Raw genomic sequence first — 18,106 nt, forward strand, 5'->3', positions numbered from 1 at the left:
ACAGTCGGGTGCTGTCTGAAAATATATTGGGGTGTTATTACTTATGCAATTCCATGTAAATATATATGTGGACATGCACTGGAGATCACACTGCTAGTAGGGAGTTTTTAATATATATCTTGTTATACACCTGTGGCAATGGGGCTGAAAGAAACACCTGAATTAAGTGGATGTTTCGTTTAATGCTATCATATGCGCACAACATCAACCCCGGACATTCAGTCTGCCTTTACACACTATATATTCTTTACCACAGGTGTATAACATCCAACCTCTAGCCATCCAGTCTACAGTTACCACATGTGCATTTCAGCCAGCTTCCAGCGATACAGTCTACCATTACCACAGGTGTATAACATCCAGCCCTTAACCATACGGTCTACCATTACCACAGTGTATAACATCCAGCCCTTAACCATGCAGTCTGCCATTACCACAGGTGTATAACATCCAGCCCTTAACCATGCAGTCTACCATTACCACAGGTGTATAACATCCAGCCTCTCGCCATCCAGTCTACCGTTACCACTTGTGTATTACAGCCAGCTTCCAGCCATGCAGTCTACCATTACCACAGTGTATAACATCCAGCCCTTAACCATGCATTCTACCATTACCACAGGTGTATAACATCCAGCCCTTAACCATGCAGTCTACCATTACCACAGGTGTATAACATCCAGCCCTTAACCATGCAGTCTACCATTACCACAGTGTATAACATCCAGCCTCTCGCCATCCAGTCTACCGTTACCACGTGTGTATTACAGCCAGCTTCCAGCCATGCAGTCTGCCATTACCACAGTGTATAACATCCAGCCCTTAACCATGCAATCTACCATTACCACAGGTGTATAACATCCAGTCTCTCGCCATCCAGTCTACCGTTACCACATGTGTATTACAGCCAGCTTCCAGCCATGCAGTCTACCATTACCACAGTGTATAACATTCAGCCTCTCGCCATGCAGTCTGCCATTACCAGAGGTGTATAACATCCACCCTCTAACCATGCAGTCTGCCATTAACACAGGTGTATAACATTCAGTATCTACTCATACAGTCTACCATTACCACAGATGTATAACATCCAGGCTCTAGCCATGCAATCTACCATTACCACAGTGTACAAAATCCAACCCCTGCTATGCAGTCTGCCATTACCACAGTTGCATACTTACCAACATCTCAGTAAAATCGGGGCATGTAAGCCACAACCATGGGAACAGCCCAGACCCACCTAGCCTATTTACGGCCCGGGACAATGCGAATTTGCCAGGACTGTCTCCGAAAATCAGTAACAGTCCTGGAAAATTCAGGACAGTTGGCAACTATGCAGGTATATAGTCCATCCAGCCCCTAGCCATCCGGTCTGCCATTACCACAGGTGTATAACATCCAGCCCCTAGCTACCCGGTCTGCCATTACCACAGGTGTATAACATCCAGCCTCGGCCATGCAGTCTGCTATTACCACAGTGTATAACATCCAGCCCCTAGCCACCCGGTCTGCCATTACCACAGGTGTATAACATCCAGCCTCGGCCATGCAGCCTGCTATTACCACAGGTGTATAACATCCAGCCTCGGCCATGCAGTCTGCTATTACCACAGTGTATAACATCCAGCCCCTAGCCACCCGGTCTGCCATTACCACAGGTGTATAACATCCAGCCCCTGGCCATACAGTCTGCCATTACCACAGGTGTATAACATCCAGCCTCGGCCATGCAGTCTGCTATTACCACAGTGTATAACATCCAGCCCCTAGCCACCCGGTCTGCCATTACCACAGGTGTATAACATCCAGCCTCGGCCATGCAGTCGTCATTACAGACAGAGCAGCTCATTGTAAAAAGGCCCCTGAATTTCAGCGTGGTCCTGTAATAGGATGAGACCGCTGCCAGAAGTCACTTCCTGACACGTTTTCCCTCTTAGATATTCCACCATCACCTGTGAGTGGTATTATTGTGAAGTAGAGGAAACCACAGCAACTCAGTGATGACGTGAAGATCACGGAAAGTTACAGAGTGGGGTCACCGAGTGCTGAGGAGCAAGTGCATGAAAGTCACCAATGCTCTGATGACTTCATAACAGACCTCCTCTGCCATTAACATCAGCATAAAAGCTGAGCTGTGCCGGGAGCTTCATGGCATGGGTTTCCATTTCTGAGCAGCTGCATGCAAGCCTTCCATCACCAGGCACAATGCCAGGTGTTGGATGGAGGGTGTAAGGCACGTCATCACTAGGCTGTGGAGCAGTGGTGACGTCTTCTGTGCAGTGACCAATCACACTTCTCTATATGGCGGTCTGATGGACGAGACTGGTGAATGCCAGGAGAACGTTACCTGCCTGACTGCATTGTGCCCGCTATACGCTTAATGGAGGAGGGATAATGCTATTGGGGCTTTCAGGGCTCGGTCTCTGACCCTTAGTTCCAGTGAAGGGAAATCTTAATGCTTCAGCAGACAAGACGTTTTGCACAATTTTATGCTTCCAGCTTTGTGGGAAAGACCCCAGTGCACACAGCAAGCTCCATAAAGGCATGGTTGGGGCAGTTTGGTGTAGAACATCTGATGTCATATAGAGCCCCATCTAACACTTTTGGGATGATCTAGAATGGAGATGTTACGTTGGCGGTTCATGGCCGCCTTTTTTCCGTAACGCACATCTGTTGCAGTACTGCAAAGGTTAATCTTCACTGGCTCTGTATCTGCAACTGCTTGACTAATGAGCTAATAAGCCCTCCAATATATGCTGGACTGGGGTTCCACCCGCTGCCTGAGCTTTAGGCTCCTAGTTTTCTAGTTTAACCAGTAAAGGTTTGCTATTCTGATAATCTGCCCTTGTACCCAACTTCTGCCTGTTAACTGACTCTGTTGCTCTGCTGCCTGCCCTGACCTTAGTCTGTCTACCGTACAGACCCTTTGCTGCCTGTCCCGGCCTAAGATTAGTTTCAAAACATTGCATGAACTCTGCCTTGGGGCTTCTCACCGATGTTTATGATCCCTGTTGGTCTGCTGCAAATTACACCGGGAGTATTGCAAAAGGTAGTGTCCTGGTGGGTAGCCTGCAGCAAAGACCAGATCCTTGTATGGGGGTAAAGGTTGAAAGCCAGGATAAAGCCCTGAAGTCAAACTGGTTAATCGATACAGTGGGTTTCAATTCTAAACTAATTAAAGTTGTTACAAAAAATTCTGCTTGTAAACAAGGCCAAAGTTTCGGTGATTCATTTTGGGTGATTTTACTTATTAAATTCAGTATACTTTATTATTGTATATCAAAATATAAAAATCCATAAAATAAGGGGGCTACAGGTTATTGACCAATGAGGACACAAGAGGGCGCTGAGATATCGGGTCCAAATAAATAGCATAGATTGCCAAAAAGATCCATTGAATAACTCATGTAAGAGCTCGTTTAAGGTGGCAAACAGCTACAAATATATGAAATAACAACTGAAGGTACAATTGATAATACAGCCCGATATGCCAGAGTCCTCCCCCCAACGCCTTTTCACCCAGAGGCTTATGATTGGAGGTATAGGTGTCAAGTCACTCTTTATATCTTAAACAGATAGCAGAGAATGGTTCTAATTGACCTACCCTAACAACATGTCCGATAGCAGAGGAGCTGAAGTTATAATCATGTCCAATATACCGCCAAACACTGCTATGTAATATCGGGCATAAGAATCTCCTGACTAGGTGCGCGTCCCAGAAGGAAATCTGAGGTGCGCGCCACTCACTCTCACAACGTCAGAGCGGACGTTAGAATGATGCCCTGGACATGGCTATGCGTTCCAAGCTTGATATGGCCGTGGCGCACACCTAGATCGAAGCGCATGCGCATTACTTCTACATCGGTCTCCATCAGATAAGGCAGGACCAGAATTCACACTTGTATTACAGTTTAGAACAACCAATATACAATGTACGATGTCCATATACAAGGTGCATTAATAACTTGCTGCAAAGGCAGATAACTAAAACCCAATTTTGCCATGAAGATATTTGCATATTGCAGTGCCATTTTACTGCCCATGGCGGTGCCAGTGCGTTGTAAATATATGGGTGAGGATGAAATTGCTGAGTTGCAGTGCAGACTCTGAGACGATCCCATTCGCCTCCGGTTGTACTGGAAAAGGACTTTTTGGTATCCTGCCCCCAAAAAACCTTGGCCTACTTCCATTTCATTGACGACATCCTAATAATCTGGACCGACTCTGAACATGAACTGATAAAATTTCATGAAAGATTCAACAAATTCCATCCGACTGTAAACCTGATCCTCAACTATTCACAAACAGAAATCCGCTTTTTGGACAAAACCATAAAACTTCAAAACACCTCGACAGACATCCCTGTATCGGAAACCTATTGATCGGCCTACATACCTCAAATGGGACAGCTTATACCCCAAACATATTAAAAAGTCTAATCATCTATAGCCAGGTCATCAGATATAATCTAATCTATTCCAGCCCATCAGACAGCGATGAGCATTTACAAGATCTGAAAAGGACATTTACACCAGGGCTATCATCCTGCTTCAATTGAAGATCAGATCACAAGAGCCACCAGGATCCCCAGAAGTCAACTTCTCCAATACAAGGAAAAGAAAGAGAACCAGCGCGTACCTACAACCCACAACTAGAGGTACTGAGGAAAACTGCCAAAAAATTACACCATGTCCTACATAATGATGAGCAGCTAAAAACAATTTTCGCAGATCCCCACCAATCTGAGGAATATTCAGATCATAAGTTCATGGCCATGGACCACACAAAAAGGAAACCATCCCTGTAATAGAAGATGCCAAACCTGTCCCCATATAATGACAACAGATAAGGATCCGGATCCCCAACAGCAGGACTATAAGATCCTGGGACATTCACATGTTCTTCATCCAATGTAGAGTATCTGATTCTCTGCACTAAATGTCCTCCTGGGGGTCTCTATATTGGAGAAACAGGCCAGAAACTCAAAGCAAGGATGAGGTCACACCACCACACAATTAAAGAGAAGACCCTACACTTTCCTGTGGCTAAGCATTTCTGTAGCCTGGGATACAATAAAGAACACATGAAAGTTCTCATATTAAAAGGTAATTTCAAGTCTCAAAGGGGCAGAAGAATTTGGGAATACAAATGTACTGTATAATACTGCTTGACACTTAAATATTGGACTGAATTGTCCCTGGGATTTATGACACACTACAAGATCTAAAGAGTCTCTGAGATAACATCAATTTAGAGACCATAAAACTTTCACACCCCGTAAGATAAAGAACCCTTACGATGCCAGAGTTTTTTTTTTTTTTTTTTTGCATTTTCATTTTTCTTCCCTATCTTCCTTGAGCCATAATTATTTATATTTTTCCATTCACATGGCTTTATGAGGGCTTATTGTTTGCAGGCCAACTTGTACTTTCTTAAGCTGCTTGCAGATGCCCTAGGGAGCCACATTTATAACAGTTACTTGAACCAGCAGAAGCCATTGCAGGTGGTTTATGGGAAGCATGTAGACGTTGAGAGGAGGCTCCCTGGGTGGTACAGTAATTTGACTGGATTTGGCTGGTGTTATGGTAGTTTGTGCTGAGATTCTCTGAGTTGTGGACTGACTTTCCAAATACCTGCAAGGCAGGCTGTCTCCTCCAATGTTTGGGGTTCCTGATCCATCACTTACTCCCTAATTCCTACTGGACACTTTTCCAAGAACTCTTTCAGAAATAGCTGGCAGAGGTCTTCAAAAGTCCCTGCCCCATAGCCATGGGTCCACTGGTCCAGGGCATGGGACAGCTTATTGCTAAACTCTAAATGGGTGTCATGGGTCCCTTTTAGTAGATTACAGAAACTCTGTCTATAATATTCAGGGGTGATGGCATAACATGCTAGCCCCAGCCTAGTCCAAACATTGTTCCTCTGAAAGGGCACAAAAGGTGGAATTCGCCCTACCTGTAAGTTTCCCAGCCAATATACGTGTCCAGCCCTCTTCTGCAATACGGTGAGACTTACACATGATCTCAAAGGTCAATGTCCTCCTTGCCATCCTGAAAGGTAAGAAATGCTACTGACAGCTTGAGAATGTCCTGAGGACCAAGATCTCCATTGATCCCCTGGTGCTGGGCTCTGTCGGCTTTGTACCTCCTTGCCACCTCCTTACAGACGAGTTTTATCAGCTTAATTCTTCACCGAGCATTTTCATCCTTCAGTTCAACTATTCCTCCACGAGGTCTGTTTCCAGAGTCTGAGGCGACATCTTGTTCTTGGACCAGAAGTGGTTTCAGGAGATCAATAAGTTCAGGCTTCTTCTTTCCCTCTGGAACAATCTCACAACTCCTGCACCACTTCCTCAGGGTGCCCACCGTTAGCTCCTCAAGTTCTTGCCTCCTCATACTGCTCAGTGCCTCGATCCCACTGCTGCCACCAGAATATCAGGAAATTGGCTTGTGACTGACGAAGAGGCACTGAGCCGTAGTTGTCACCCGTGAGCAGTTTGTTGGAGTTCACACATGAAGTTGCAGGTAAAGCTATAGATATTCCAAGTTCCTATATTGAAGCAAATCTAGGAGAGAACACCTCAGCTTGTTCTCACACCTCCCAACAACTGACTAGTACCCCTATTCTCAGATATATCCAGAAACACATCCGCCCCTCCCCTATCTGTACAATCTCTAGCAGGGGCCAGGGTTCACTACCCCCTCTGAGAAGAATGCTTTGAAGCACGGCCAGACCACTGAGACCCCTGTAAAAGTGTTGAGATCCCAAACCTAAAATTTCCTGAGGGTCACAGTGGTCATTAGCAAACCTTATGTCTGGTAACAGGGAGATGTGAAGACCATCACTACAACCCCCAATATCTAATACAACACACACTCATGGAAGAAGCACATTGGCCAGATATATACAAGGTCATAGGAACATGACAGAGAAGGACTTTCAGTTCCTAATACTTTACTTTTCTCACCCATTCCATTGGGGGACACAGACCATGGGTATAGCTTAGGCCATTACTAGGAAGAGACACTATGCAAATAATAAAAAACAGCTCCTTCTCCACTGGCTATACCCCCATGCTCCAACAGGAGGACCTCAGTTTTAGCTTAGTGTCGGATAAGGAGGTGAAACTCCTGCTGGGTTGTCCCTGTAGTTTTGTCTTCTCCTGTTTGTTTTTTTCTAAACAGAGGACGCAGGGTCGCATGGTGGAGCGAATGACCGTCCCCGGCTACCTCCCCTTCCCCCCAGAAGATAAGTGGAACCGGGCTCGACCTGCAGCTCCGGTGGCCTACCAGATCCAGGGTCACCTAGTCCTGCCCTCTATCCAGTGCACTGCCACTCCTTGTGCCAGATGACTGAAGAGGTGAACCCCTGCTGGTCCGGAACAGAGGGTGAAGACTGCAGGACTCAGATAAGTACAACGGCTCTCCTGCAAACTCCCCCTCCCCCCATGCTCACACTGTGACACGGTTCTTTAGGGCTTACCTGTGGATCTGGGAGGGCCGGCTGGTTGAGAGGGAGGAGGGATTCCTTCTTTTCCCATGCATCCTGGCGGTGGGCGCCATTTTCAGAGTCGGGGCCTGCCTTTTTTCTTATTTCCCGCGCGCGCGGGATTTTTTCCGCGCAATCTGTGATGCGTCTGGGGGGCGGAGCCTATCGCATCAGCTCCGGCGCTTCCGCTTTGCCTCAGCGCCTCTCCACGCTTGACTGCTACTCCAGCTCCTCACAGGTCACGGTAGGACAGGCAGTGTGCTGCAAAACGGTAGGAGACCCTGACTCCGGTATTGCCGCCATCATGCCCAAACCTGGGGCCCCCCAAAAATCTAAAGCGACACCTCAGGTCCCACTGGGATCCTGTAAGGTCTGCTGCTTGCCACTGTCGGTTACAGGCTCCTGTGACTCTTGCCTTGCCTCGGGACGGGATCATCCACCTCCTCCTCCCCCTCCACCAAACCAGCCCAGTCCCTCCTCCGCCCCTTCGGAGCCCTCCTGGGCCTCTGCCATAGCTAGGGTGGCCGCGGACTTGGCCCAAGTCTCGCGCGCGGCCATGGCCTTTATGGAACGCATGGCATCCACTGCCTGCGGTGCCTGTGGTTAGCACCGCTCCACCTCCCGGTGCCCCCCACAGAGGATGCTCGACCATTAAGAGGCAGCGTACGCAGCAGCATCCCTCCTCGGATGACTCTGCTTCCCCCCCTCGCCTGGAGGTGTGTTCAGCCTCTCCCTCTCGCAGGGATTACAGGTCTGAAGGGGAAAGGTCCGGCTCGGACGAGGACACGGAGCCGGAACCCTCACCTAAGCTCTCCACCATGGTGGCAGACTTGGTCACGGCGGTACGTGATACCTTTGACATCCAGGGGGAACCTCCTTCTTCTAGTAGCCAGGAATTCCCCCTCTTCCACTCCAGAAAACCGGAGGCAGTCACATTCCCCATTCATGGTGAGTTCGCCAAGGTCTAAAGCTTGGGAACGCCCTAATCACAGTTTTTCTGCTACAAGGCGCATGGATACTCTTTATCCTTTCCCGGCAGATAACGTGCAGCAGTGGTCTTCTCCTCCTAAGGTCGACCCGCCGGTGGCCAGATTGGCTAAGAATACGGCAATACCAGTCCTGGACACCCCTCCCCACAGGACTCCGTTGACAGGCGTTTGGACTCTCTTTCCAAAGCCATCTTCTCTCTGGCGGGCACAGGTCTGCGGCCCGCGTTCGCCTCGGCCTGGGTAGCCAGGGTGCTTTCGGTGTGGTTGCAGCGCCATCATCAGGACCTCGCGGGGCAGGATGCCTCTGCGGACACCCTAAACTTCATCCTCCAGATGTCCCAGGCGACAACATTCCTCTGTGAGGCCTCATTGGATGTCAGCACTCTCTTTGCGCGGATTTCGGCCCTCTTGGTCACGCAGCGCAGGGAGGTCTGGTTGAAGGTCTGGGACGTCAACGCTTCCTCCAAGCGCTCCCTCACTAACCTCCCCTTTGCGGGCTCCAGGCTCTTCGGGGCTAAGCTGGATGAGATTATCTCTGACGCTACGGGGGGCAAGAGTACACACCTTCCCCAATCTAGATCCAAGCGTGCCTTCAGAGCTCGCCCCTCTGGCTCTAGAAACCAGTCCTTTCGGTGCTTCTCTTCCTCTGCTCTCCTTTCAGCATGTCTGGAGAGCTCACGTTCAAGACGCCTGGGCCGTGGAAATTGTAACTTCCGGTTACATGATAGAATTCGTTTCCAGACCTCCGGAATGTTTCTTTCCGTCTCGTTTTCCGGGGGATCCGGCCCGAGCCTCGGCCCTTTTACAAGCGGTTTCTTCCCTTCTGGTCAGGGGAGTAGTTGTCCCAGTTCCTCTGGAGGAACAGGGGGCAGGTTTCTACTCAAATCTCTTTGTAGTGCCAAAGAAGGAGGGATCAGTGCGTCCGGTCCTAGACCTGAAGCTGTTAAACAAGTCCCTGCGGGTGCGGAGGTTCCGGATGGAGTCCCTCCGCTCCGTTATTGCTTCTCTTCTTCCAGGAGAGTTCCTCGCGTCGGTGGACATCCGGGACACCTATCTGCATGTCCCTATCGCAGAATCTCACCACAGGTTCCTACGCTTCACCATTGGCGACCGGCATTATCAGTTTGTCGCCCTTTCCTTTGGCCTGACGACAGCCCTGCGGGTATTCACAAAGATCTTGGCGCCGATCATGGCGCTTCTCCATACCAGGGGCATATCTCTGCTACCCTACCTGGACGACATTCTGATAAAGGCTCCCTCTCGTCCCCAGGCGTCAGGATCACTGTTCAGACTCTGCAACAGTTCGGTTGGCTGATCAACTTCCCGAAGTCCTCTCTCCAACCTTCCCAGAGGGTGACCTTCCTGGGGATGATTATGGACACTACTGCAGCCCGGGTATTCCTCCCGGATTGCAAGTTCTCACAGATACGGGAGTCGGTCTCTCGCCTTCTGCATTCCCCGTGTCTCTCCATCCGGGAGTGCATGCAGGTTCTGGGGCTTATGGTGGCCTCCTTCGAGGCAGTCCCCTTTGCCCAGTTTCACACTCGGCCTCTGCAGCAGGCGATCCTGTCCTTCTGGGACAGGACATCGAGGGGTCTGGACTCTCGGATCCGCCTTCCTCCTTGGGTTCGCATGGACCTCCAGTGGTGGCTGTCCCCTCAGAATCTGACATCGGGGAAATCCTTCCTCCCAATCTCCTGGACAGTCGTCACCACCGATGCCAGTTTCCTGGGTTGGGGCGGCGTTCTCCGGGCTCGGACGGTTCAGGGTGTGTGGTCAGAAGAGAAAGCCCGCCTTCCGATCAACATATTGGAGCTCAGAGCAATTTTCCTCTCTCTGTCTCATTGGAGCCCCCTCCAAGCGGGTCTCCCAGTAAGGATCCAGTCGGACAATGCCACAGCCGTGGCCTACATCAATCATCAGGGTGGAACCGGCAGTCGGCCGGTGATGCAGGAGGTGAAGAGGATCCTCCAGTGGGCAGAGGCTCAGATCCTCCAGTGGGCGGAGGCTCACGTTCCAATATTGTCTGCAGTGTACATCCCAGGGGTTGAAAACTGGACGGCGGACTTTCTCAGCCGCAACAGGGTGGTTCCGGGAGAGTGGTGTCTGCATCCGGATGTATTCAAGGACGTCTGTCGCCGTTGGGGCCGTCCGGACGTGGACTTGATGGTGTCCAGGCTCAACAACAAGGTTCCCACGTTCCTGGCCCGAGCTTGGTATCCGGAGGCGTACGGGGTGGACGCTCTGGTGTCTCCGTGGCAAGACTTCGCACTCCTTTATGTCTTCCCACCACTGCCTCTACTCCCAAAAGGTTCTTTGCAGGGTCGCGGCAGAAGGAATCCCGACCATCCTCATCGCCCCCGATTGGCCTCGCCGCGCCTGGTTCTCGGAGGTCACTCGGATGCTGGCGGACGTTCCGTGGCCTCTTCCTCTCAGGGAGGACCTGCTGTCTCAAGGACCTCTCTTCCACCGGAATTTACAACCACTTCGTTTAACGGCGTGGCTGTTGAGACCACCATCTTGAAGAAGAGGGGCTTCTCGGACGCTGTCGTGAAGACCATGATCAAAGCCAGGAAACCAGCTTCCTCCTGGATATACTATCGTACCTGGAAGGCCTTTCTCGCCTTTTGCGAGAAGATAGGCGTTTTTCCCCTATATTTCTCCGTTCCGGTGGTCCTCTCCTTTCTCCAGTCGGGTCTTGAGATGGGAATGTCCCTGAGCTCTCTGAAGGGTCAGGTCTTCGCTCTGGCCATTTTCTTTCAGCGCTCTCTGACTCTGCTAGGTCCGGTGAGGACCTTCCTGCAGGGGGTGGCGCATTCGGTCCCTCCGTATTTCCCTCCTCTGCCCCCCTGGGATCTGAACCTGGTTCTGTCTTCTCTCCAGGTGGCTCCTTTTGAGCACCTGAGGGACATTTCCCTGAGTTTTCTCACCTGGAAGGTTGTCTTTTTGGTGGCCATCACCTCTATCAGGAGGGTATCGGAGCTGGCCGCCCTTTCCTCTAAAGAGCCCTTTTTGGTCTTCCACAAGGACAAGGTGGTCTAAGGGTCTGGCGGCCTCCAAGGTCACTGTGGCACTCCATCAGGGAGGTGGGCGCCTCCTGGGCTAGGCGCAATCGAGCCTCTACATCACAACTTTGTAAGGCGGCCACCTGGTCGTCCTTACATACTTTTACAAAGTTCTACCAGCTGCACTCTTTGGCGTCGGCTGATGCTGCTCTAGGGCGCAAGGTATTGCAGGCTGTGGTTCCTGTTTAACCGTTGGACGTCTTCTCTCTGGAGGTGCTGGTCTTCCCACTCCATGGACTGCTGTAGGACGTCCCATAGTCTGTGTCCCCCAATGGAATGGGCGAGAAAAGGAGATTTTTTGTGAAACTCACCTGTAAAATCTTTTTCTCGTCTTTTCCATTGGGGGACACAGCTCCCACTCATTCTTGTCTGTTGCAGGAGGGGTTGGTTCTATTCTAGTGGGACCTTATGGTTAACGACCCGATGGCGGTGTTCCTTGGATCTGCTTTTCTTTGTTCATATTTGGTTTTTGATCTCCTTCTCCTACTGCTTTTGCACGCACTGAGGTCCTCCTGTTGGAGCATGGGGGTATAGCCAGTGGAGGAGGAGCTGTTTTTTATTATTTGCATAGTGTCTACTCCTAGTAATGGCCTAAGCTATACCCATGGTCTGTGTCCCCCAATGGAAAAGACGAGAAAAAGATTTTACAGGTGAGTTTCACAAAAAATTTCCTTTTTTACTGGCCGACCCATCTGCGATTAATTCCATTTTGGGCTTCCCTTCAAGCTTACACTATAGGGACTGAGATTGAAAATTAGTGGCTAGCTCTGGTCCGCCCGAACTTGCTTTTGTGGCACTGAACTCCTAGTCCCACAAATTGCCTCCTTCTCGGTCAGAGCTTTATGAAGCACATACAGGACACCTGTCATAAACGTTTTGTATTGGCTTCGTCACATTCCTCTATGATATCCTTTTTATATAATCCTTGCATTTCATCATGTTTGACGTCTTCTATTATCCGGGCCTGGTCGTCAGTGGGTCAGTTTTGCTTAGCAGACATTATGGATGTTTCTACTTTGACACTTAAATCTTTTCCCAGTTATGACTTCAATTTACTCTCCCAACCACTGAAAGCTTCCACCGCTATCAGGCGTGCCACTATGTGACCTCTATCTTTGGGTCTCTCAGTTGTCCTTCCATAGCCCTTCTGAGTGCCTGCATCAATTGGGTACAGCGACAAAAGGTCTGATCTCTCTCATTTATCATATTTTGGCTTCTTCTGCCGATGGGGAGGCCCCCAATATAATTACATGGATACATGGGGTGAAATTCTTGGGGCTCCTGTAGTGCCCTGGAGCAGGGAGTACTTGGACATTTGGCTATATCCCCTAATCAAAGTTAAAACTTCTTATTTTATTTCTCTTAAAATGATTAACTTATACTATTTAATACTGTGTACCTGTATTTTATATGTTGTGATATATATCCTGTTCATTTGCACTGTGTTTACAGGGCTCTGTGGAAAGGGTTATTGAATACTGAGAGACTGTTAGGGCTTTGATTGAGAAGCTGGTAATTTTCCACAGCTGCCATAGGGTTTAAAGAAGACCATGTTTTGGAGGGAAAAACCCAGACTTGTTTACCACCAAAAAGCAGACAGGCTGACCTTTTGAATGTCTGGTTTTAGCTCTGTTGTTATGTCTGGAAACTTGTTTTTGTCTGGAAAACCTTCTGTGTCATTGACATTGAGTATCATTGAAGCTCTAATGTAAGTCTATGAGAGACGGAAAGTGTAACATTGTATCTGTGCGGAGTTTCTCCACTCCACTCCTCCCGCTAGAAGGTTCCAGTCTAGCAAAAACTGTATATAAGGAGAGCAGTCAGAGCCTCTAGGGTGCTGCAGTTAGGGAACAGTGATTAGAAGAGGAGACTCTGCCAGACTACTGAGTGACCAGAAGAAGACGCTGAGACAGGGATACGCTGCCACAGACCCTGGATCACCAGCTTTGGACCAGGGTACCAGCCATTTGAAGAGAAAGAGGGACAGCTAGCTCAGGCTTTTCCTCAGCATCAAACCCTTCTTCTGCCAGGGAGGAGACTGGAGACGCCAGCCCAATGCCTCTCCTGTATTGTTTTGCACCTGGATTCCTCCAGTAAAGAAGCACATTGGTTACTGCAGACCCTGACTCTCTGGACTTCTTTCCAATTTGTGTGCACCACATCTTACTATCCCTTCCGGAGAGCAGCAACACATTGGTGACACCTCGACGGTGTCCGGGGGACAGTGAGTCTGCATATGATTACTTTGAATATGATTAGTGCATGGGGTGGGGGATCTCTGATTATTACTGTGTGGGGTGACCAATGTATGCGTGGCCTCCCACCAACCATACACTTACTGACAGTGGTATGGAGGGCAGTTAAAATGACTGAATGAGCACTGCTCTCCCCACCACTGTTAGTAAGTATATGGTTGGTGGGGGGTCCGGGATATACTGGTACCATAGGCAGATTTAGAGGAGCAGGGACTAGCTCATATTTGCTGGAAGGTGATTATTCTAAAACGTTGGAGACCTTTGGAGAAGATGGCATTTGCAATGCTGTTAGTCTTTGGTTGGACAGATTTGTGGGAGCAGATCTTCTTACATATGAATGCCATCCTCTGCTTCTCTGGAAGCAGGCTTACTGCAGACCACTCCGAGACCTTGGATAATGCACAGCTACATGGTAAGTTCTGATTATTTAGTTTCTACCACATATTGCTTGTGTTACATCACTTTCCTGTTTAGCACGGCACACTGAGGACTTCAGTTTAGATTTTAAATTGTCCCTCGTCCAAAAAAAAGGTTGCTGACCCCTGCACTAGATCCTACCACCAGTGGGACTAGGGAGGCGTTCCTCCAGGCTGTTTCTATACTTCTGTACAGATGCCAAGTCACCTATTCCCAAATCCTAGAAACAGACCACCCCTCCTGCTAGGTCGATGTTTCTCTCCAGAATGCAGGACATCCGTTCTTTGGAGTCATCTTCCCTCGACAATCCTGCAGAACAGTTTCCGGTGGTCCGGACAGTGTGGGATTCCTTATGCCTAATATCCACCTAAAGTTATTGGTGATATGTTCTGACTATCATCTACTTTTATTATGTTCTCTACTTTAGGATTATCCAGGGATTGCTGTTTGTCATACCTGTGATCGATTATTGTATTGACTTATACCATATATTATATATATATAAAAAAAAATGCATGTGTAAATTCAGCCTAATACATACCAACGAAAAGGATCAATGTTAATTGACAGGAAGACAGAGGCTGGTGCAATACCAAGTAACTTTAATTTTCTCACAAGGAGGCACAGTTCATAATGGTTGCAATATATACAGTGCAAAGAATAACGGTTTCACTCCTATGAGGCACAAACACTTAGCAGTTGCAATACATAAACATTCAATATGAGACTCCATGACGGCTCTTGTCTCTGTCGCAGTTTAGAGCATGCTTCCAGCTCTGTCCACGATACATAAGAACCAACCATAGTTTTTGGCAGTACTCACTCCTCCAGCGGCAGTTTACCCTCTGCCCAGCAATCTCTTAAATCTAGTAGTTTCCACCCTGCTTGGCACTCCTCCACCACCCCAGGGACCTGACCCCTTATGGATAGGACCTGCAGCTTCTCTTGTCAGGCCCCTTACTCCAAATCCTCACACCTCCAGCTGCATTACAACAATCCTTAAAAGGCTTATCTGAGACCTAAAACATTGCTTAGTTAGCCTTGATCTAGCCCGCCATACAACTTTCCAATTTATTAGCGGTTTCAATTTTGCACCGTTCACCCACTCTGAATTGTGGTCACGTGACACACCAGCCGGCCTTACTACATCACATCAGCTGCAGAGTGTCATCGGGTCCCATAGTCCCCAGAGCTGATGTCGATGGAAAATCTTCAGCGCCGATACGGCGGTTCCTCCCGTCAACCTCCCTTGATTACTCCCACTCTTCTCAGCAACTCCTCATCGACATGCTCAGCTTTCAGAGCGCGCAAACGGGGCAAAAGTAGAAATGTAAGTAAATTGGAAAGTTGTATTATTACCAAAAGTACAGAGCTGAGCCTGGTAAACCCTGACGGGGCCGAGGCACTGACTGAATCCCTATGGTCCATGTCATTAGTTGATCATCAGAGGGGCTCTGCACCAATCTGATATACACGGCCCATCCTAGAGGTAAGAAATCCATTCTGTAGTGTCAGATAACCAATGTAATGTACAAGGCATGATGGAAGGTGCACGGAAGGGTGTCATCTCAATCTATTATTAATATTGTGTAGGGAAAGTTTTTTTTAATCGTTTTTGTAATATACAGTGATCCCTGAAGATGAAATGGCCTCAGCATACAATATTTACAACATACAATGGTCGTTATGAGCTCTAAAACGTTATTTCAGTAATTCAATTCACAAAGTGAAATCATATATTCTACAGATTCATTACACACAGAGTGATGTATTTCAAGTCTGTATTTCTTTTAAGGTTGATGATTATGACTTAAAGCAAATTAAAACCCAAAAGTCGGAGTATTGTAAAAAAGTTTAATCTTGTAGACTCCTGGTGTCACACTGTAATCACCTAATCAACACAAAACACCTGCAAATGTATTCCTAAGTCTTTAAATGGCCCATCAGTTTGGTTCAGTGGGTTACACAATCATGGGGAAGACTGCTTCCTTGACAGTTGTCCAGAAGACAGTCATTGACATCCTCCATAAGGAGGGGAAGCCACACACAGTCATTTCTAAAGAAGCTGGCTGTTCACCGAGTGCAGTATCCAAGCATATTAATGGACAGATGAGTAAAAGGAAAAAGGTGTCTGTGCCAGGATGAGCTGCTGCTTTAGACACCAGGTGACAGGGGCTTCATCTTATTTTTCTAGTTCATGCATACACTCTGCAAGACTTGCTTTATTTGTCTTCACTATCTACTTATTTTTCTTTAATTTTAAATTTTTCTTATCTTGGGAAGACATTCTTGGACTTTGGAACCAATTACTGGTTTTCCTTAGAGTTATGGACTCAAGTTACAATGGTCGTCCCGGAACTAATTAATATTGTAACTTGAGGGATCAATGTATTTTATAAAGCAGGGTGTGTATGTTTACTAGAAATCAACCTGTAAAATGTAAATTAAGTTGCTAGTTGCCAGTGTTGCTCAGAAGAATTCACCTCCTCAGCCTGTCTCTTATCTCCCTTCATGTGCCCTAATGATATCTGACCTGACCCCAGCACTGATCTCTAGCAGCACGCTTCATTTTTCTCTTCCCTGCGCTCCTTTTTGCTTGCGTAGAGAAAAGAGAGGAGAATAGACCGTTACAATCACTGCTGCCAGTAGGTAACAAGACAGGAGCAGAAAATGCCAGTCTTGAGAAATCTCCCCCCAAGGAGTCCAAATCACTCATTTTTATTTTCCTACTGCCCCGGTTCTCCTCCTGTCGGCACTCAAAGCTGCGCTGACATAGACAGTCTGGACTGATGTACTGTGCTATCATAAGCACTGCCGCTCTGTTGGAACAGACTGGTGGATTTACATGCTGTAGACAGGAGTGCAGCTTAACCCTTTCGCTACCAGAGCAGTACATGTACGGCACGGGTGCAATGTGTAAACATGACGCCCACTCGCACGTGCAGCATGAGACCTGCGGCTAATTACCGTGACCGAAAATGCCGATCGCAGTAATTAAATGCCATGAGCAAGTGAGATCACGACACCAAATGCACAAAAACCCGGAAGCCCTGTGTGGCCAATCCGGGCATAGGTAGTTGCGCTGAATACTGTGAGCCTTATTGGTAAAGCGAACAGCATTCAAACTGCAATTCTTATTTTGGACACCAGATGGCAGGCCAGGAAAAGAAATGAGCAAAAGTAAGCAAAGTAAGCTAATAATAAATTCCTGATAAACCAAAATAAAAAAGGAATAAGCTCATATATGATGCACAAAATGATCACAAAAAAATAAAAAAATATAAAAAAAAAAGTTTAAATCACCCCCCTTTCCGTATAATTAAAAAAATAAAATACCTAAATAACAATAAATATAAACATCATGGGGTATCACAGTGACCGAAAAATGCCCATACTATTAAAATAGAAAAAAAATATATAAAATATGGGGAAAGGCGTAACGGAAAAAAGGGCCAAAATGGCCGATTTGCCATTTTTTTTTATTGCTTCTCTTACCCCAAAAAATGTAATAAAATGTGATAAAAAGTCACACATACTCCAAAATGGTATCAATTAAAAGTAAAAATTGTTCCGCAAAGAATGAGCCCCTAAACAGCTCAGTAAACATAAGTATAACAAAGTTATGGGGGTCAGAATATGGCGATATAAAAAAAAAAAAAATTTCTCAAAGTTTAAACTTATTTTTTACACTAGAGGTGAAACTCTAAAAATTTGAATATCGTGCAAAAGTCCATTTATTTCAGTAATGCTTCTCCCCTGTGTGAGTTCTTAGATGTGCCAGAAGAACTGATTTCTAAAAAAAAAACAAAAAAAAAACTGTTTACATTCTGGGTATGAAAATGGCTTTTCTAATGTGTGACTTCTCTGATGGCAAAGATGTGATTTATATGTA

General features: G+C 47.4%; 1 protein-coding gene across 1 annotated transcript in view; it reads right to left on the reverse strand.

Moving 5' to 3' along the window:
• LOC120996590 (transmembrane O-methyltransferase homolog) overlaps positions 1–18,106 on the reverse strand; it is a 372,830-nt gene that overhangs the window by 270,109 nt on the left and 84,615 nt on the right. The window lies entirely within an intron of this gene.

Source organism: Bufo bufo, chromosome 3 (genome assembly GCF_905171765.1).
Source record: "Bufo bufo chromosome 3, aBufBuf1.1, whole genome shotgun sequence".
In the NCBI taxonomy this organism is placed as follows: Eukaryota; Metazoa; Chordata; class Amphibia; order Anura; family Bufonidae; genus Bufo; species Bufo bufo.